The sequence below is a fragment of the Phyllopteryx taeniolatus genome, chromosome 1, assembly GCF_024500385.1.
Source record: "Phyllopteryx taeniolatus isolate TA_2022b chromosome 1, UOR_Ptae_1.2, whole genome shotgun sequence".
NCBI lineage: Eukaryota > Metazoa > Chordata > Actinopteri > Syngnathiformes > Syngnathidae > Phyllopteryx > Phyllopteryx taeniolatus.
The window spans coordinates 7,852,664-7,875,295 of NC_084502.1; the positions used below are offsets into that span (position 1 = coordinate 7,852,664).

Sequence of the window (22,632 nt, forward strand, 5' to 3'; positions counted from 1 at the left end):
AATGACCGCCCTTAGATTATCACTTAGCATCTTACCATCCATTCGCAGAGAGCCATGTGATCTCACGATTTGGCTTATTTTCCTTTATCTAGGCTGCTTGACTGACCTCCCTTCTCTCCTTCCGCCCTCCTTGCGTGTTGGCTCTGTACCCAGTGATAAGAGGACAGCGACGGTAGCACTTCCTCTCGCCACAGGAAGCAGGAAGTGTAGATTTCAACCGCAGCCTATCTGAGCAAACTCTGCGCCGGGTCCGCTGGAATCGTTATCACTTTCACATATGTGCGGGCACCTAAATACCTACATCCCCACGAACTGGGATACAGATGGGAATGCGTGTGTTCTGGGGATGTTTGTGTCACCTGTCTGCATACAAGAACTCCACTGTATCGCTTACTTTGCTAAGCTGCCGGATGGTAAGCCACCCGGGAACCGGGGAACCCCGTGTCACTTTGACCTGGAGGTTGGCCAGCAGGTCAGAGGATGATTGGCTAATTATTGCCCCTAATCACGGCAAACGTTTGGTTATCTCCCGCTATGACCACGCGGGTCAGGGTTGGCGCTGTTGAGCTTAAAAAAACACAAACAACCATTCATCACTTAATGAATTCCAGTAACACCCCAGGGTGGGAGCGCTGGGTGGGAGAGCGGGACAGAGGCTGACAAGATGACGATATGAGGGAGACAAAGGGTGTCTGGGACTTTTCTTCTGTGCAGTTCTTTTTTTCTGGCTGTACTTTTGGATATAGGGTGAGTAGGTATCTGGTCAAAAAGATTCTCATTACTTTCTGGTCAAATTCTACAAGTTGATGAGTAGGATTACATTTAAAAAAAAAAAAAAAAAGTTTTTCTATCATGGTCATCGCTTTAAACAAGGGTTTCCCAAATGTAGAAACATCGGTAAATTTTTTGTTAGTCGCCGATAGTCAATCAAATGCTATCAGCTACTTCATTGATCATCAAGCAGACATACAGTTTCTTGGCAAAGGGTATTTTGATTTGTTATTGTAATCATGTGATCTATGGTGTTTATCATTATATTATGTGCACTATGCTATGTTGATGTTATGATAATGACATATTTTAACAAATATAGGTCCTGGGCGGAAACCAAAGATCTAATTTGGCTCTTGAGCTGACAAGGTTGCACGTGTGGTCTTAACTCACCTCTTTCTTGAACTGACGAATCCTGCAAAATGTCTTCTACGTCAACCAGAACAGTCCAGTTGCGATCGATTTAATGCCCTGAGTATGAAATGAAAAAAAAAAAATGAGAATATCCAAAGGCAATTCACCCTTTTATACCCCAAATTGTGCTTGTTCACCGAGTCCCTCTGAGAAATTGAGAATAAAATTCAACCACGCGAACAAATCTTTCTGTTCACGAATGCAAGTCAATTACTATTACTATTTTTTTTGTAAAAAAAATTCAAATTCACGGATGACAGTAATAATTACATTTTAGCATTAACAATATTATTTTGGTTAAACACCTCCTACATACTGGTGAATTAAACACTACAGAAAAAAAAAAAATGATTCTGGCAATTACCAAGGCAGTTTTCGATTAGGGTAGCAGTCACATAAACCTTCATTGGGTGGTGGTCTAACGAATGTGTTACGCACTGTACAGTATATCTCAGATTTGTTATGTGTATGCGGGGTGAGAAACTGCTTTTATTTGGTAGTAGATGTATTAAGAATGCATACAGGCTTATCATGTATATACAGTAACTTAATCAAAATATAGTTACAAATTCAATGTTGTTATCAAAGTGCATGATTTTCTGGACTTAACAAGTGAGCGTGTCTCACAACTCAGCTATAATACTAGCTTTGTTTATGGTGAGCCGGAAATGAAAAAAATAAATAAAATAAAACAAAATAGCATTGAGGATCCAAGGAGAAGGAAGACTTGGACAAAGGCAAAGCGGAAAAACAAACTGAGGAGTAAAATAAACTAAACTAATGGAATGGGCGAAACCACAAAGGGTTATTGCTGAATCTCAAGAAAATGAAGAGATTTGTGGCGATTAGGAATCGTTAAAGATGTGAGCGTAAACTATGAGCGGGTCACGGGTCAAGAGGGGTGAGGAGGTCAGAGTGGGCCCAGCAGCTCTACTTAGAACAGGATATCCTGCGAGGAAAACCCATCTGTCTCCCTCTTACGCACTCTCGTTCTGCCTCTTAATGTCGCACAGAGGGCATGGCAGAGAGGTGAGGTGTAACCTTTCACTGCGAACACCAGAGAAAACACAAGCTGAGAAACGCCGCTTTCATCAATCATCAGTGACAGAGACCGATAGAAGCGACGTGCGCCCGGTGTCCCTTTTATGCGGCGGGGCTGAGGTGGTCGTGCCATACTTCTATCGTGTCCCGCGCTGCGAATTGTTGCAGCAAATCACTTTAGCAGCCAAGATAAATTTCCTTGCTGAGACAACAAAGTAACCGTATCTTATCTTAGGCAGGCAGACAGTGTGTGCTCATTCTGTAACATCCCACTAGTGGTGGAAAAATACAATCATTCAATTGTGCGTTACAAATTATACAAAAAGGTGTCCATTACATTACATCAAATATTAGACATAATCCTGTTTGAATTAGTTTTCTAGTCATTACATAATTAAAATGACGTACTTTTGCTGCTTTAAATACAATTTAGAGTAGTGATTCAATTGTGAAATTAATGTGTACTTAAAAAAAATGGTTGTTCCTGGTTTAGTATCCCAACAGTCTAGAGGGGTGTGGCTGACATATACAATTTCTATACACTCATTCTTTTCATTGGCGTGTGAGGCAGGTAGGACTGGGCCCGATGAATTCTGCCTAGCAACAAGTGGCAAGTGACGTGACATGGAAAAAGAATCTGAGCAATTCGGGCCGAACATTTCTGCCTGCTAGATATCAACATTTTATTACAGTTGTGAAGGTTTATAATGGATGACACATTTTTTGACTGAACGATTGAAATAATATACATATATATATATATATATATATATATATATATATATATATATATATGATGACGATATCAGATGGTAAGAGAGACTCCAGTAATTCTCTGGGTAAGAAGCAAAAATATCTGTACCTGTGACACAAAAGCATCTCAGTTGTTCTCCCATCCGAGTAAAAATCTATGAAAAGAAAACAAAACAATTGATAACTAGCTTGTTCATTTTCTTTATAGTTATTCAAGGAATGAATTAACAGCCCCACCCTCGGTTACTGTACATGGACTGTTTCCCAGACACATGATAATTTTGTGCAATCTCCTTGTGAAAAAAATAAAAATTTAATTAAATTAAAAAAAAAAATAAAAAAAAAACCTGGCAACCAATTCCGTAACCATGGTGGACATGCAGCGCACACAAAGCGCTATAAACGTCATCATCGCTGTCAATCAACGCTATATTTGGCCATATTATATATATTATATATATATTTTTTGGGTCAAGTTGTTCGTGTTTGTTAAAATCATTTCATGAACCCTAACCCAAACTTTCATAAAAGCAAAAATACAAATATATATTCATAAATTCTTTTATAATTTATGATGTAATTTATACTGTAAACGTAGGAGATTGCATTTATTTTCTTCACTTTAACTGCTCATCTTCTATGAACCAAAAATTTGAAATAAACAATTGAATTGAATTACTTTTTGCAGTGAGTCTGCCGTACATAATTCTCATGAGAACAGTACTCATTTCTGTCATGACTCAATTTCATCATCCCCGTAGTCTCCCCTTAAGTGGGTGATAGTTGCTGTTTGGGAACATTCTCAGTTTTTTTTCCAGCTGATTGTTTACAGCAATGCGGCGAGAGCGATGAACTGGCGGTGAGAGATGGCTAACGAGAGTGTAGCGCTATATTTGGCCTGCATGGGTTTTCCCTACACACAAGGGCAGGCAGACTTTTTAGACTTAGGGTTGCTTTCTGAGACTTTGTTCTTCTTTTGTATGCACGTGTGTGTGTTTACTTGTGCGAGTGTTTAATATCCCTGGTGTAGTCTTATGGTTGATCTGGTTTGTGAACATTTTGCCACAACTCTGGTTGTTGTGGATCGTTCGCCCGTCATTATGCACTTCTTTGCGTGTGCCGTCGCCGGGGTTGACCTCACTCACTCTCAGATTAAAGTGTTCCGTCCGAAAGAGGTTGTAACTCATTCTGACAATGTCATCCTCTTTTAGCTCTATGTGTTCCCTGCTTCCCCTTCTGTGGAATCTGCATGTTCTGTACCAGTGTGGGTTGTGTTCGGGTGTCCCCCTTCCCACACACCAAAGTTAATGTAAAGCATTGCGAGTTGGTATGAATAGAGGTTGGTCTATGTCTTTGTGTACTGAGGTTGGTGAATATTTGAAACACTTTATCTACCGTGGAACCTGTCTGGAACACGAGCTGCTCCCGGATGCTTGTCCTTTTCCGATTTGTTTTCCAAATTCACAGTTCTTCCGTTAACAACCATTATGGTGATTGGTACTTCCTTTGAAATATAAACCAGAAAGAAAGAAGCAAAATAGTTTATCCGTTGATACCCCTAAACTCTCGCAAAGTTAGGCATGTTTCCTGAACATTATGGTACAATTCCAAATTGTATGACCCAAGGTGCATTCGATTTGAGCTGTTCCACTTTATTTCCTTAATATCTGTTTAAAGTCCACGAGAGATGACTGACACAAATATGGGTGACATCTTTGTGTTCATCTGCTAATCATGCGCACTCATGTGACATCCTGCCATCTTCAGACTATCTGCTCAGTGTCTTTTCCGGAAAGTTTCTCAATGATCTCATGATCATGAAATGAAGAGTATGAGAAGGAAGTTTTCCATGAAGGAGAGGGCATGTTAAACACATTCACTGCCATTGACGGCTTTGGAAGTCAAATATCCATGTTAACTGGGAAGGCTGGCAGTGAATGACTTAAGGTGTGGGGAGGTGATGAAGGAGTGTTCGTGGGGTATTGCAGGTGCATGTTTGTTTTTAGTGACCCAATGAAGAAGCATGGAGAAAACTGTTGAGGCTGGTCCAGGTTTTTCTGACCACACCCCCGTACTCTCTCTCTCTCAAGCATTACAAAAAGATACACAGATTTTGAGATATCTGATAGCCTTGTTATTTATTCTCTTCTCCATTAAAAAAAATCTTCCTCACTCGGCACCTCCTCCTTCTCATCTTGGTTCCACCTTCCTCCTCTTTGTTTCTTTCATATCAACTTGCTTGGTCTCTCTCTCCCCCTCCATTCGGTCCACTACTTTTCTTCTCATGCAGCATTCTTTACATTCCTGTTGGCTTCTTAAGGGGAAGGACCCCGCTGGCAGGCCAAGGCCAAACATTATTCTAGTGCTCTCAACGTCTCTCTGTTCCACACACCCCTCTCTCTTCATTTCTTTCTTCCAACCTACACCCCTACACTCATCATTACATATCAACACTTTGACTGCCTCTGTCTCCTCTTTACAATCTTTCCTATATTCTTCCTACACAACAGGCATTGTAATTTCATTTTGCAGATAGAGGCTGCTTGTTCCAGTAAACGATGTTTCTTAAAAAACACTACATGAAACCTGGATATTAAACTACGTATCCAAGGTTGTCGGCACTTGGTTTATTAAAACAAAGCAACAGCGATGGGTTGTTGCAGGAGGATTTGGCCCTTAGAATTGTCATCTAATTTGAAAAGTGCACATCTTTGTAATTTGCCCGCAGTTGTTCAAAAACTCTCTTATTCTATCAAATGGTTTGTTGGAACAGGTGGGAGGCGACCACTTAGTGAACGGTCGACCACATCCTGCCCCAAATCTGCTAATAGAATGACTATCGCTCTTTATCGGGGTCACTTATAATTGTAATTAAATGCAATACTAAAGAACAACTTTTAGACTTTACTTATTTTGTGGCTTTAGCCAGACTCTACCAAGTGAACTATTTACAGTCTGTACAATGTTTAGCTCACAGCTCCATATGGAGACTACACTTGTTTCAATTTGCCAATAGCATGTGGATGAAACTTTTAATCAGGTGTTTCATCTATAAAGGAAATTAACAAAACCAATGTTGTGTAAAATATGAACTTACTTGCTGTGCGTATGTGTGCATTTGTGCGTGTAAAGCCCTCTCTCCCCCCGTGGGCGGTTGCTTTCTGCGCTACTTTTCTGTCACCATGTGGTTTTCTTATTTTCAGCTCGAAACCGGATGTGATTCAGACTTCATGGCAGATTGTGTAATTGAATGGACTGAGCATGTACACATGTGCACGCACGTGCATTACCGAGCATGTTGCTCCACAAACCCACGCAGGAAGGTGTTCTGAGAAAGGTGCTTGGGTTCCCCCTCTGCAGACACTCCTGAAGCCGAGTGAGCGCACGGCGGGCCCCCTAGTGAGGTAGACAGACGCACACCACTTGGTTTCAATATTGCTCGGATAGGATACATCACTCGGTGACCTGGCCTACGCCTGAGTCGGAAAATAGGATGAAAAGCACGCAAATGGTTGCGCTTTATGGAAACAAAGAACAGGTCAAAGTGGGGGCGAAAGACTGAAAAGTGTGGGTGAAAAAGAATAAGAGAAGAGATGACGGTACATTGAATTAAAAAAGAACATGTAATAAAGACAAATAAAATGTCTTTATATTTAAAAAAAAAAAAAAAAAAAAAAGTGTTCACGCAATGGGGACCGGCTGCAAGTGCACACTTGACTGTCAACACGAAAACATTTTTGTGTAAGCTGCAAAGGGGAACCAACTTCAGATTTTCTCTCACTTCAAGGTGTAGTGGCCTGGTGTCCCAATACTTTAGTCCAAACCATATGCGTAGCTAGTGTTGGTGAGGCCCTGACTGTGAGAATACACAATGTGTGCAAGCCACATTTCTAACGCAGAACATTTTCATCTTGAGACAATAATGCTAGCCACTTGAATGCACTTGGAAAGTTCCTGTTCATAAAGCTGGATAAGTCCAACCGCATTCATGACTCAATATAAGCGAAACAGCAAAAAACTATGTAAACATAACGGATGTGTTGCAACACTTCTCCCTGTTTCTACCAAGCAGTTCAGGATAGTTCAAGTACCGTTATACATTTGTTCTCCTGATTCCACTGTCAACTGTAGTGAATGGCTGTGAAAAGTACCACAATATACCACTTGGATTAGGATCTAGACACAATGCAGTCTGTTTATTGGTATTAACGCAAATGGGATAGGAAGAACGCAAAAAGGCGCCATTTTCTCAGACAAAGCATGTCTTCTTCTTGTAATAAACAGCCAAGAAGAAAGACCACAGAATGTGTCCCATTGTTGTCATTTGTTTACTGTGTGGCCTTCCCTTTCTTATTGAATGTACTACCCGATTACATTGTGTCACGCTAATAGGATGTTATACTATTTACAAATGTAGCTGACACAGCCATCCTACATTTAAACCGGTGCAGGCAGTTGTTTTTTTAAAGAAAATTTATGTTACAGTGGTTGACTTCATCAACACACAATTTACACTACAATGTTCCATTAAGATTGGGACTGAAAACATTACAGGGCCCCACTTACAATAATATTACAGTATAGAATACATTCATATAGTTTGTTATTGTGGTGATAGTTTGACTGGAACTGATTAATTCAAATTCTGCTATTTGCAGTAGTGGCTGCCAAGGCCTTCTCTGCTGGCCTAAACACTATCAGACGCACTTGGCCTACATTTACACTTAAATACTAATATTTGTTCCATGAATTTGTATTTGTTCATTCCCAACAGTCCATTCTCTTCATTCATCCACCCATCCATCCATTTTCTACCGCTTATTTGAGGTCGGATCGCGGGGGCAGGGGGGTCGAACGCCTTCTCAAAGTCCACAAAACACATGTAGACTGGCTGGGCGAACTCCCATGCACCCTCGAGGACCCTGCCGAGGGTGAAGACCTGGTCCCCCGCCTCCCCAGGAACATGAGCAAAGGTCTGTCAGAGTGGGAGTTGAAACTCCTTCTGACAGGGGATTCCGCCAGACGTTCCCAGCAGACCCTCACAATACGTTTGGGCCTGCCACGTCGGACCGGCATGTTCCCCCACCATCGGAGCCAACTCACTACCAGGTGGTGATCAGTTGACAGCTCCGCCCCTCTCTTCACCCGAGTGTCCAAGACATGCTGCCGCAAGTCCGATGACACGACCACAAAGTGGATCATCGAACTGCGACCTAGGGTGTCCTGGTGCCAAGTGCATGTGTGGCCACCCTTATGTTTGTCGTTATGGACAATCCGTGATGAGCACAGAAGTCCAATAACAGAACACCGTTTGGGTTCTGATCGGGGGGGGCCGCTCCTCCCAATCACGCCATTCCAGGTCTCACTGTCATTGCCCACGTGAGCCTTGAAGTCCCCCAGCAGAACGATGGAGTCCCCAGCGGGAGCACTCTCCAGCTTCCCCTCCAAGTACTCCAAAAAGTGTGGGTACTCTGAAATGCTGTTTGGTGCATTGGCACAAACAACAGTCAGGACCCGTGCCCACACCCGAAGGCGGAGCGAGGCTACCCTCTCATCCACCGAGGTGAACCCCAACGTACAGGCGCTGAGCCGGGGGGCAATAAGTATACCCACACCTGCTTGGCGCCTCTCACCGTGGGCAACTTCAGAGTGGAAGAGAGTCCAACCCCTCTCAAGAGGACTGGTACCAGAGCCCAAGCAGTGTGTGGAGGCGAGTCCGACTATATCTAGTCGGAACTTCTCGACCTCGCACACCAGCTCAGGCTCCTTCCCTGCCAGAGAGGTGACATTCCACATCCCTAGAGCCAGCTTCTGTAGCCGGGGATCGGATCGCCAAGGTCCCTGCCTTCGGCCACCGCCCAGCTCGCACTGAACCCGACGCCTATGGCCCCTCCCACAGGTGGTGAGCCCATGGGATGGGGGACTCATGTTACCCTTTCGGGCTGTGGCCTGGCCGGGCCCCATGGGTGTAGGCCTGTCCACCAGGCGCTCACCTTCGAGCCCCACATCCAGGCCTGGCTCCAGAAGGGGGGCCCCGGTGACCCGCGTCCGGGCAAGGGAAAACGTCTTCCTGAATTGTTCGTCATAATAGGATTTTTTGGAGCTGTGCTTTGTCTGGTCCCTCACTTAGGACGTGTTTGCAATGGGTGACCCTGCCAGGGGCATAACGCCCCAGACAGCTTAGCTCCTAGGATCATTGGGACACACAAACTCCACCACAATAAGGTGACAGCTCAAGGAGGGGGAATTCTCTATCTGTCTTGATTTATCTTCATTTCGCATCATTTCTCTTGGCTGCACTGCTTCAAGTAGGGATGGGGGGTAGAAATATGGATTCATCGTTGCATGGCAATATTCTCCATCCCCAATTCAATATCGATTTAGCAAATCCTCTGAATGGATTCACTTCCTAGCCAGTGGGGGGCACTTTGCATGTGATTTGCGTTGTATGCAAAAGCATGCATCAACGGGTGTGAAGTCAGCACCTTCACCTTTTAAATCTTACTTTTGGGGTGTGAATCCAGAACACGGGAAAGAGACAAAACCATGGTCTTTTGTAAATGGTGGCAGGCAGAATTTTTTTTTCCATCACAATTTTCAGGATTGGATATTATAGTGCAAATTTTCAGATGTTTTATTCCTCAAAAATGTGCGGTGACATACATGTTCCCAGAAAATAAATCTATTTTACTGAATTGACATTTGAATTAGTGTGGAATCCAATCACAACCTAAAGAATCGAAACCGAATGGAATTGTGAGTTTCTTCCGGTACGTGTATGTGGATGCTAGATTTAGTAAGTAGTTAAGTAAGTTTGCACAACACATCTGTAGCGATCTGCACACATCAATACATTTAATAATCAGCATCTGTGGTGATGTATGTTGTTCAAATGTTTTTATGCAATTGTCATGTTAATCGTTACTATTGATAAGAGTTATATTGCGCTTTTGGTTTCTATAATTGCAACGCAATGGCGGTGGTATCAAGAGGTTGATTAAGTTGGGAAAGTGCATGGCGTGACAGGTATTATTTATATTTTGGGATTTGAGAGTTTGATGTTGTCCCGAATGGACTGTTGTTTCGACCAGAAAGTCCAAGCTCAAGTTGAAAATGTGAATCAGCTGATTGGATAGATGCAGCAAGTGTCAATTGATTGGGGGGGTGGGGAGGCTCACAGTCAAACGTAGCCTTGGGGGACGGCCCTGACCACCCTCATCCGGCTCTGTACAGAGTGCAACACTGTTGGGTGTGAATTTGACTGACAGTAGATGGAGCCACAGAGTCGGCTCCATTGTTCAACTTTGCCAGGGACTCACCTTGCCCTCTCTTCAGTTTCGGACGGTGATGATCATTTTCAGCAACTACGGTACATGGAGATAGGCGCTGATTGGCTGTCGCGTGCATCCAATGAGAATGTGCCATTGAAGAAAACAATGAGCCAGGTCGGCGTCAAAACGAGGCTATTTTTGGTGGGGCCCGCCTTGCTCGCTTGCTATTTCTGTCAGCAGGAGAGCGACGGTGGTGGAGGAGAAGGAGGGGAAGGGAAGAGAAGGGAAGGGAAGGGGAGTTGTACTGGAGGGGGCCGGACTTTCTTTCAGCAACTTCGCCGCGACAACTCTCTTTTCTTCGTCCTCCTCCTCAGCTCCGCCGTAAAGCCTCCTGACAACAGCACCGCCACCTCCGGTTCGGGCGTTAGCTGGATAGATATATATATATATACATATATATATATATATCTATATATATATATATATATATATATATATACTTCAACGAGTTTTTGGATCCACGCGGAGGCTCGAATGTTTGTCTTCCAAGGTACGAACAGCTGGAAGTTGCTTGGCGTTCTTTGCTCCACTTGCTCGGCGTCGTAATTTTGGAGTCGCTCGCTGTTTAAAAGCGAGGAAGTGCACAGGTGCTCTCACCCGCACTCGTTTCATTGAGCCCGTGAGACGTTCAAAGACCTGTCAGTGTGTAGGTTTTCATACAATAGTCGAGCGTTTATGCAGAAGAACCTACTTTGACGTTAAAGTCACTCATCACTTACAAAAAAAAAAAAAAAAAATCAAAACAACAACAACAAAAAAAGCTGTTTCCTAAAATACAGTAACGCTGAGAAGTTGCTCCGGTTTTAGCATCAGAGTTCAGAGACACCCTTGAAATGTCCTCCAGTTTTGCTTTCCCATCAGTGGTTGTTTGTGTGTTTTGTGTGCACGTAACGCTGCTTTCCTTCTGTTAGCCCAGCCATGCCTGCACGGACATTGTGTCAATCATTCCCTCATATCTGGGGTTAAATATTACACTTACATTGTATCTATCTATATGCATAATGGGGAGTATAAACAACTCCTCGTAAAGTTTTATCTTGTTATTGGATGACTGTCAGCAACTTCTCTTGAAACGATTCTTTTTTTTTTTTTTTTCCCCTGGGTTACTCACGTGCAACTCCGAAGGGAATACGCAAATGAAATCTTTGGCATTTCAACAGTAATAATTTGCATATGATTTGCACTTCACCTTGCATCCCGTGTTTGTCCCCACAGATGGAATCAGCGCCCATTAAGGACACCATAAAGATATAAAGAGGGGCGGTCCAGCATATTTTATCCGGCGACAGGTAGGTTTATGACAGTAAAAGACCAATGACTGAGTGATGTTTCACTTGAACTCATAAAAAGTGGGCCACAGCTGTCAATATTGAAACGCTCGTGTGGAAAAATGCTACCAGTCAACAATGAACCCCCTTAGGATGACATCTTGTCCTCTTTAGGTTTTTTTTTTAAATAAACGCTCACACATTGCTTACAGAGTCTCTACACGCCTGGGGTGACAGCACTTTTTCCACCATGCACAATGATCTAAGCAGTCGGATTGTGAGGGAACAGCAGTAAAAGCATAGAACAGGTGTTGGCCTATTTGGAAAGACGGATGTTGCCTTGCTGTGTTTGTGCATTCAGTGATCGTGTCTTCTGTTTATTATGTGGGCAATAATGCATCAAGCTTAACTACAAGGTGCGTTCCCAATTTCCCTTAGTTCTTTTTTTTTTATATATACACAATGCTGATAATAAACCTGTGATTCTGTTGAACTGTTAAAATACTTGTTAACTTCCAATGTTTTTTTTTAATTTAATTTTTTAAAACTAACTCTGCACGCAATATTTTAAGTACTAACCTTTTAACATTCCTCATACAAGCGTAAAAATAAGTTAACTATTGTGTAATAAAACTAACCATCCATTTTCAAAAATGAGTTGCTCGTTGAGCTAATGTGTCATGCATTTTGCTGGTGTCTGATGATGGTTTGAACTTCAAGTTTAGTTTGGCTTTGAGACATAACAGTTTGTTCATCCATCCATTTTCTTTACCGCTTATCCGCACTCGGGTCGCGGGCTGCCGGCGCCTATGTTATAGAAAATGTTGGTTACAATCCACTTTTGGGGTGTTCCACTTTAGTTTGTAAACATCTTTTAAATGATAACTAAGTATAACTGTATTTAGGACGCTGAGGCTAGAACTTTTGTATCACCAACTCTTGTATCACCAATTTCCATTCAGCATCAGTCCAATAACTCTGTTGACGACATCTTGCTGACTCGGGTTCCCGCTGCACGTCGGAGATCAAAATGTTTGACTCCGCCCATTGCAAACCAGTTAGCCAGCTGTTTCTTTGTGTGTTTTGCTCCGAGGCACGCACATGCCTCTATGTGTAAGATTACAATGGACGTCTGGTTCAATAGAGGTTGGCTCGTTCTGTGCCAGCCTGCGATGACTGTATGCTCACTCTGCACTGTCTGTGTGTGCGTGTGAGCGTGCATGTGTGCTCCTGTGGAAAAAAGTTGGTGAAGTCATCCCCATGGCTTACAGCATCTGGTTACATGTGTGCAAGCCACACAGTGCAATTGACACTGGCTCTTTCACTATTATCTCCTACTTTAATAAATTTTCATTGCACAACCCATTGTTTGAATAGTTAAAAGCAATTAGGTAGCAACAATCTAGTCACATGCAAAATATGTGAAACCCTAACATCACAGATCTTTTGAACGGGGATGGGTATTTGAATAGATTTCCTAGATTTCTTTGCCTTATCTAAAAAAAAAAAAAAGACAACATATATTTTAAGATATTTTTATAATCATCATAATCCCACAAGGCAAAAAATTCAACTCACACTCTGATGTACAACCCCAATTCCAATGAAGTTGGGACATTGTGTTAAACATAAATTAAAAACGGAATACAACGATTTGCAAATCATGTTCAACCTATATTTAATTGAATACACTACAAAGACAAGATATTTAATGTTCAAACTGATAAACTTGATTGTTTTTAGCAAATAATCATTCACTTAGAATTTTATGGCTGCAACACGTTCCAAAAAAGCTGGGACAGGGTCATGTTTAAGACTGTGTTACGTCACCTTTTCTTTTAACAACATTCAATAAACGTTTGGGAACTGAGGACACTAATTGTTGAAGCTTTGTAGGTGGAATTCTTTCCCATTCTTGCTTGTTGTACAGCTTCAGCTGTTCAACAGTCCGGGGTCTTCGTTGTCGCATTTTATATTTTGTCGGCTTCATAATACGCCACACATTTTCAATGGGTGACAGGTCTGGACTGCAGGCAAGCCAGTCTAGTACCCGCACTCTTACTAGGAAGCCACGCTGTTGTAACACGTGGAGAATGTGGTTTGGCATTGTCTTGCTGAAATAAGCAGGGAGGTCCATGAAAAAGACGTTGCTTGGATGGCAGCATATGTTTCTCCAAAAACTGTATGTACCTTTCAGCATTAATGGTGCCTTCACAGATGTGTAAGTTACCCATGCCATCACAGAAACTGGCTTTTGAACTTTTGAGTCCATAACAGTCCGGATGGTTCTTTTCCTCTTTGGCCCGGAGGACACGACGTCCATAATTTCCAAAAACAATTTGAAATGTGGACTCGTCGGACCACAGAACACTTTTCCACTTTGCATCAGTCCATCTTAGATGAGCTCGGGCCCAGAAAAGCCGGCGGAGTTTCTGGTTGTTGTTGATAAATGGCTTTTGCTTTGCATAGTAGAGTTTTAAGTTGCACTTACGGATGTAGCGCCGAACTGTATTTACTGACATTGGTTTTCTGAAGTGTTCCTGAGCCCATGTGGTGATATCCTTTACACATTGTTGGTTTTTGATGCAGTGCCGCCTGAGGGATCGAAGGTCACGGGCATTCAGTGTTGGTTTTCGGCCCTGCCGCTTACATGCAGTGATTTCTCCAGATTCTCTGAACCTTTTGATGATATTATGGACCATAGATGATGAAATCCCTAAATTCCTTGCAATTGTACTTTGAGGAACCTTGTCCTTAAACTGTTGGACTCTTTTCTCACGCACTTGTTCACAAAGAGGTGAACCTGACCCCATCATTGCTTATGATTGACTGAGCAATTCAGGGAAGCTCCTTTTCTACCCAATCATGGCACCCACCTGTTCCCAATTAGCCTGTTCACCTGTGGGATGTTCCAAACAGGTGTTTGATGAGCATTCCTCAACTTTCTCAGTCTTTTTTTGCCAGCTGTTTTGCCTGGGGTTGTACATTTGTGATTCAAAGCACACAGAAACTCTGACCACACATAAGAAAGCATCCCAAGAGAGTGAAAAGGGTATGCAAACTGTTCTGCACCTCTTAAACAAAGAGGGTAAGGGGCTGGTGCCTTGCTCAAGGGCACCCCGACGTTAGTCAAGAAGCACACTATCATCTCGCAGATTAACCTCACTAGCCAACAGGTAGCTGGTATTTTTTTATTTTGTCCGCATGGGCAAGGCAATGTAAATTTATTTATATAGCACATTTCATACACAAGGTAACTCGATGTGCTTTACATGATTTAAAAAAAAGGATTAAAACATAATTTAAAAAAGGACAGAAAAATAAAAAAAACCTTTTTAAAACCTTTTAGAAACAAAAAGACTACAATTACTAAAAATGTACAGTGCAAGGAAGATCATGTAATAATGAAAATGCTCTAAAATGCGCAATCACGAGCATGAGAAATTTTTTTTTTAACCAGGACTTAAAACAATCACACTTGGGTCTGATTTCACTTCTGTGGACAACTTACTCCATTTGGTTGCAGGATAACGACTAAATCAGCAAGTCATAACCCCAAGTTCTAAGACATGAGCTACTGCTGCCCAGAAAAGTTGTATTGTTGATGTATAGTCTTCAGAGACTGTACAATGCCCTTGTAAGTTTGAACATGCTTTGCAGTGGTATTGTTCCAGTCCTGCAAAGGCCAGCGATGCACAAAGTGATTACATCTTCCATTTGCGTATGCAAGAAGGAGATAGCGCTATGTATGTCCTTTTTCATGGATCAGTGCATTCAGATTTCCACCCAGGCTATTAACAAAAGGTTTAAAAAAATTTTTTAAAAAAAAAGTCTTTATGGAGGATGTTGTCAGATTTGGATTTGCACCAAACATTATTTGGATTGCAGAACCAACTAATGGCCATCCAGCCAATTTTCTATACCGCTGTTCCTCATTAGTCGCAAATCACAATTTATTGTATTGAATCTTCTACATAGAAAGCAGCCAGATTAGCCGACTTGTTCCGTTGCCGTGCCAAACCCTCATGCATGATTTTGGTTGAATCAGTCAAGCCCTTTTTTCAAAATGTTGGGAAAAAACATACCCATCGTGCTTTGTGCTTGAAAGCGGTAAAAAAAAAAAAAGCTTGAGTAAGAAATAATGTCAAGTACATCACATTTGTAGAACCATGACTAATATAAAAAAAATTAATGCCCAAGTCACTCCAAGTATGGTAGATTTCCTGTCCACTTATTTGTTTGCTTCATGGACTGTACTCTGTACAAGTGTATACACATGCACATACAGTGAGATTTATGTAAGAACCAGTCGGTCCTGTCCCCTGTAATGCCCTCAAAGAGACTTAAAATTCTTGCAACAATCTTGTAACAAAGGAAAATATGACTTGAATCAATTTACGTAACGTGGGCGAATGCATACACTTTCTTTCCACGTCTATCTCTCCACTTGTGGATGTGTGCGTTTTGTTCAGGGGAAACTTAGGGCACAGATAACAACAGGCACAATTGATATAAAGTTGCAGTGGCGCTCATGTTTCTGTCTTCTCCAGTCTTGGTTTTCAAGCACTCTGGGTTAGCTGACCAGAGTATTGTTCATGCCTTTGTGGTCATCTGATAAAGACTGCCACTGCACCAAATAGACTAGGTTTTGCTCTGTCTCTTAGTCGTTTTAGCCTTGTTAGTTGATTTTAGGTGTTTTAAGTAATCTAACCTGAGGCAGAATAGTTCAATTTTTGCGGTGATCACAGGGCTTTACTAACCTTTGCTGATCATTTGGTGCCACAAACTCTCTTGGGTCTTGTGTGCAAAACCTTTGTGCAGGACTAGGTCTGGTAATGGCTGTAACATTAGAAGGCTATTTTTGACCCGCCGAACAAACTGCTCGATTGTGCTGCCTCAAGGTGCATGAAATCACTTGATATGCCAGGGGTAATGTGTATTATACTCCCCAAGAGGCTACCAATTCTTTGAGTGTGCCCGTCTTGCATTTAAGTACAGCATTTGGAGCCTGCACAGAATTGTTAATATATGAACAGTATATATGGTATGGTGTGAAGTAACAACCCTTCAGCATTTATTAGAGTGTCAAATCAATTTATCTCGTATTACCCTTTTGAGCTAAATGCTTCCTGCACTGGTCAGCTGGGTAAACTGTCGTGTTTTGTACTCCTGATCTACACACAGAATTAACCCGGTTAAAATTTGATGGAACTGTTTTTCCAAGGATTAATTGCTGTGGTGTTTGGCGTGAAAGAACCATCCTAACCTCAATCCCACCCGCCACTCCAAGAAAGTGACCACTTGGGTCTAAAACTTGGTAATGACTGTCTGAAAAAGAAATAATCCCATTTGTATTAAGGCCCACATGGCAGGACAATACTTAGAAGCTTTAAATGACTATTTCAATGATTATTTTTGCACTTTTCTTGGAGGTTTTATAGTGGTGAGAAATTTGCTCTGGAACTGATTTTAAATTTCCATAATTTCTTTCTTTAAACAAATTTCCTAGACCAACTTGTGTGTGTGTGTGTGTGCGTGCGTGCGTGTGTGTGTGAGTGAGATGACTGGTGTCCAATGTTGTTTACAACTTCAGGCTACTTTCAAAAACGTGGTTCTGTGAAAACATATAAAGTATACTATAAAAATTGCAAAGCACATGATTTCTTCATTAACACGGACAGCCTTCCCAGTTAACATGGATATTTGACTTCTAATGCCGTCAATGGCAGTGAATGTGTTAAGACAATGATAATGATTAACCCAGTGAGGCATGCCAAATTTGGGTATAAATTTAATTTACAGTTTATAAATTCTCATTCCTGTTGAGCGCACTAAAATTAAGAGACCACATTAAATAACTCAACTATGAAGCATAATACATTTATGAAGCACTATGTACAAAGTACTGTGGAATTTCCTAAATTGAGCACAATCTGTTTTGTGACTCTGCTTGACTTCCAAGTTATTGTAACTTTAAAACAAAGTGAATTAAATATTGCCAGGTGCACTGGTAAAACACTCATTAACAGTACAGACACTTTTTAATTCACATTTTAATATTACTACCTGCCTAATAAAAGGATAATCAAGCAAAACTACTCACCTTTAGAATTAGCCAAACAGATATAATAGAGAAGGAACAGGAAGTTGTCGTCTCATGGCATTTTATGTGTTGCTCAAATTGTTAAAGCCGTGTTGCTAAACGCTATCAAAAGCAAAACACAATTGGTCTTAATTGTTGAGATGCTCAGTGAGTTGGAGTTTCACAAGATTCACTGGTGTCTTAAGTGAATTAATGAATAAAGTTCCAAGTCAAGTTTGTGAAATTACATGCCAAGGACTAACAGGAGTTGTCTTTCTTATATCAGGTCTTGCAGTAATTGGTGTCTGATCACTGATGTGTGAGGTAAAGTTTGTACAAACATTGGAAACAACTCTGGACATAAAGTCATCACTGAAGCTAGCATTGACAACATGAGCGATGTTATGGCTAGTCCACCGGTATTCTACATCCTTAAAGTATGTGGTTGTGTCAAGAAATAAAATGAAATCTCATGGTAATAGTGGAGTCATCAGGAGCGCAGCTTCAGTGCGCTTATCTCTAAAAGTCTTTGGAAATCTTCGAAGCCACCGTTCTTCCAAAATTTGCTCCTCCTATGACGTTTCTAAGTGGAGGGTGCTGTCACTTCAAAGCAATCCCCTGAGAATAAAGGGTTTAAGAGCAAACCGCCCTGAAAGAGAGGATGTGAAATTACATGCTAAGGACTAACTAACTGTTGATGTGGCAGCCAATATGAATGGATGAGCTCCAAACCAAGATAAAGATCACGGCAAGTTGCCTGTAAAAATGTTAAATCTGAAAAACATATTCGAGAAAGGTGGTTAAAGAAACAGACAGTTATTGACATTGAAAAAAATAAGGAGCGCATGCATGCAGGTGCATGCATGTCTGTCAAAGAGAAAAATCCACATTGGTCACTGAAATTACTAAACTTACAAAAATAATAACAAATGGAATTGTACTGAACATTTGAAAATCAGACATTTATGTATCTTGTGGTCAAACAGAATTATTTTTAAAAAACAAAACTGGTCTTGGACAAAAAATATGACACCCTTTATATTTTGTTGCACATCCCCTTGAAGCAATTCCTGTTAACCATCTGTAGTTCTCAATGCAACTTTTGTACCTGTTGACAAGGATTTTGGCCCACTCCTCGTTTGAGCTCATGTTGCTCATGTTGTCTCAAGTTTGATGGGTGCCTGTAGTCACATTAACATCAAGTTGCAAGGGGATGACAATACATTTTGATGTGCTAGCGGTATTACTTTTTTCATGTTATTTCAGTGAATATTATGTTGTTGTTTTTTTCCCGGTCTTGAACAGATGTGAACACAATTGTTGGTACCTGTCTGTATTTCTTCGCCCTGATCAGAGTGTCCAGCATGTGTTGTTATTTGTGCAGACGACCAAGTGTGAGGAAGCATATTCATAAGGCTCTGCTCAGGGAACATGCGATTGACTTTGACAGAGGCGGATAAAAGACAAGCTTGACACTAATCAAGAGAATAGCTGGAAAGACATGTTGATAGATACAATAGCTATAGATCAGGGGTGTCAAACTCATTTTTGTCACGGGCCACATCACAGTTATGACTTCCCTCGGAGGGCCGTATGACTGTGGACCCATATAAATGAAAGACTACCTCCTATACTGTAATTACAGTATACACAACAAATTGATGAATAACCAGTTTTGCAATCACAAGCCTATAAAAGCATGTTTTTCAACTATTACATTTCTTTTCAAAGGGGGATTGGTAACAAAGAAATGCTTGCAAATATCTCAATGGTATTACACCAGAACACAATTAGCGATTTTGATTTGGTTTCGCGGGCCACATTAAATGATGTGACGGGCCGGATCTGGCCCCCAGGCCACCAGTTTGACACCTGTGCTATAGATAAAGGACAATTATGCGATGGCCTGGAGACATCTTTCAACACATAACCACATCGCCTCATCAAATCAGAACTAATATGTGGAAAATAGGGATGTTCATTGCGGCCAATTTCAAACAATGGGGCAATTAACTACAAACATTTCCTTGGTTACCAGTGTTTATTTACATTTGCAGTCTAACCGACAAGTTCAAAGCCTCTTCTCAATTGTCATTTTAATGGTTTGTTTTTGTCTAGCAAAAAGTACTTTTTCTATTGCTGAGAAAATGGCTCACAAGAACCGACTACTGATCTGTCAGAAGCTGTCAGAAGGCCACACTGAGTCGGGTTTTGAAAGGACAAACTTCAATCAAGGTTAACTGTGAATATTGCAAATCTACCCGGAGTAAAATTTACAAGATGTAGGTGAACAAAAGTGAGTTTTGATTACCTTTTAATACTTAGACACATTGTCTAATCTTTTTTTCAGTGACTGAGCCAAATACCTGGATTATTTCTAAACTGCCCTCCCAGAGAGCGAAAGCTTTTCATACTCATTGTGGCTTGTTCCAGTCAAGGCCCATTTTGACGCTAGAAATCTGGAACTGTACACCAAACTATGGAAATCAAATGTTTTTACTCGATTTGTGATTTGAATAATGTTGCTTTGCAAATAATATGGCACAGCACGACACCTTTCAGTGTACATTTCAGTGTTGATTATTTTTGATAATGTTGGATCAGGGAATTGTTTAAATATACGATTCTTCTTATTAGTCTTCTGTGCATTTGGCTCTTCCATACAATATTCCCCGAGTTGCAAATGAATATTATAGAATGCTAAGCAACAGAAAATCATTTGTGATTACACCAAGGACTCAAATAGGCAGAGGAAGGCCATAAATTTCAACACAAAGTACAAGTAATATGGAGGGATGAGCCTTAATGTCATAGAACAACAGCTTTCTCAACTTTACGAGCTCTATATTGCTAAGAGACCGTAGCTACTGCCAACATTGACTCCGACAATGATCAAAATTCGACAGAACGTCCACAAATGACGCTAACATCGGCAACGTTCAAAGGCTAATGACTAAATTAGCCACACTCTTTTGACCTGTGATGACTCTTGCTTTACTGCGAGTATACATCCACTGTTGCTCATCAGCTCAAAACAAGTTGTACTGTAAATCTAATTGATCATATAAATCAAATCCAAAACAAGTACTGTCAATCTAATGTCATATAAATCGAGTCGTCATGCAGTGGACTTTTTCAGTGGACAGCAACGTTATCGTTTTTAATTGGAGAAGCCCTCTGCTCATGGTATTTTGTATTCCGTTCCCCTATCCAGTATTTAGGTGTGGACTCGGTTGAATCAAAGTGGGCCAGGCCTGCAGGGTAGCAGAGTATTTTCCCGGATAAGCCAATTCATACCCTTGCGCTTATCAGCTGAAAAGCCTTCACTGCTGATAGGAATTCTTTGTAGCTACCAATCTCTTCACCACCACCACCACCACAAGCCCTCAGAGAATCAGTCACCATGTCGCCACGTTTTCATGACTCACTCTTTCTAAAGCTGATGAGCGTATCAATCGTCTGTCCATCCATCCAGCACCTCTAGTGCTTATCCTGCGCTTGATTGAGGGCCGATTGGAACGTATACAAGATGACATTGGACACAACGTTTGGTTACACCCTGGACAGATGATTTGAAATGAATATTTTTGGCTTCAACATTCCAATGATAAGCAATTGAACGACAGTTATTAAACAGAACATTTGTTTCTTGGACGTGTGTATAAAGGTTGACCATCTGTGCGTCGTCTGTGTGTCAAAAGATAAAGTGGGGTTATCCCTTAGAGTGAGCTGCTGTGTTGAGTGGCTTTATCGGTGTTGTATAATGTGGAGAATGTGTTTGATGTGAAGGGGATCAGCAGAACCAGAGAAAGAGAGAGAGTGATGAAGTCCATGAGAAAGATTTGTGACTAGATTAAGTCTATTTAGTTATGATTTTTATTATGTAGGATTTGAGATTACCTAGTCCAACAGATGATTCACTGTAAGGTCTTATGGTGGATCCGATAATGATTTTAAGTTAGACAGAAAAGAGCAGGAAGTTACACAGACGAGTGCGGGCTTTAATATTAACTTGTATTTTTTTATTCATGTTTTATTTTTTTGCCCCACATTCCACTGAGAACTGTATCGTAGCAGCTGGGAGAAACGTTTTGGCCAAAGGGCAATTCCACAATTCTGTCAGTGATATTAATCTAGAAATGAGAAAAAAAATTCTGCAACATCCAGAAGTATTTTCCTTACTCCTGTAGATGGACAAAAAAGGCCTGAGCTGCATTTTTAATAAAATGAAAATAACATTCCTTGACTCAAAAATAAAAAGGCTCCTTGGGCCACCCATGCCCCTCGCAAACAAATCAATTTAATACTTTTTGTGTAGTCCTGTTTACAAAGAAACAAACATAATGTGTCAAAATCAGCTGTTTTGCTCAATATAATTGGTCTATAGCAGTGATTCTCAACCAGTGTGCCATGAGCGCTCTTCAGGTGTGCCCTGGGAAATTATGAAATAGAAATAATATATCTTTGTTCATCTACTTATGCTAATGAGGCATAGTGACAGACAGAAAAAAATAAATGCTCTTCTATTAGATGGGAGGAAGTACATACAGTAATTAATGTATCCACCCTTTTGTGACATTTTTGTTTGTTGGTGTGCCGTGAGATTTTTCAATTGTAAAATATGTGCCTTGGCTCCATAAAGGTTGGAAATCACTCGTCTATAGCTTTAAATAATTCTGCTGACAAACAAACCACAGCAGTAAAAATGTGCCAAATGTCTTTTCCACTCTCTGCTGTTTTAAATGGACGTCAGGTTGTCCGTGCACTGTGTTGTGTTCAAGACGGCGAACAGAGCTGAGAATGTCAACATTGCTGTGAGTGGACCTCTTGACTGTGTGTGATGCCTGAACAGAAGATCGTGTAAAGTGTCATTTGTCAATCAACATTACACACCCGGTGGCTCTGACAGAGGCATGCAGTGCGTGTTTTTGTTTATGTGCGTGAATGTGTCTGGTTTCAGGCAAATTGCACC

At 41.2% G+C, this 22,632-nt stretch overlaps 1 protein-coding gene across 3 annotated transcripts in view; it reads left to right on the forward strand.

The window, feature by feature from the left end:
- The window catches only part of hdac7a (histone deacetylase 7a), a 58,863-nt gene that overhangs the window by 2,528 nt on the left and 33,703 nt on the right, over window positions 1-22,632 (forward strand). The window contains exons 1-2 of one of the 3 annotated variants that reach the window (XM_061768282.1): window positions 10,533-10,800; window positions 11,526-11,599. The exons of 1 other annotated variant lie outside the window; for it this stretch is intronic. The gene's annotated coding sequence lies outside the window, so the exon portion shown is untranslated. Of the gene's footprint in view, window positions 1-10,532; window positions 10,801-11,525; window positions 11,600-22,632 lie in introns of those variants that run through there. One more of the 3 variants, XM_061768283.1, reaches the window with a different exon arrangement.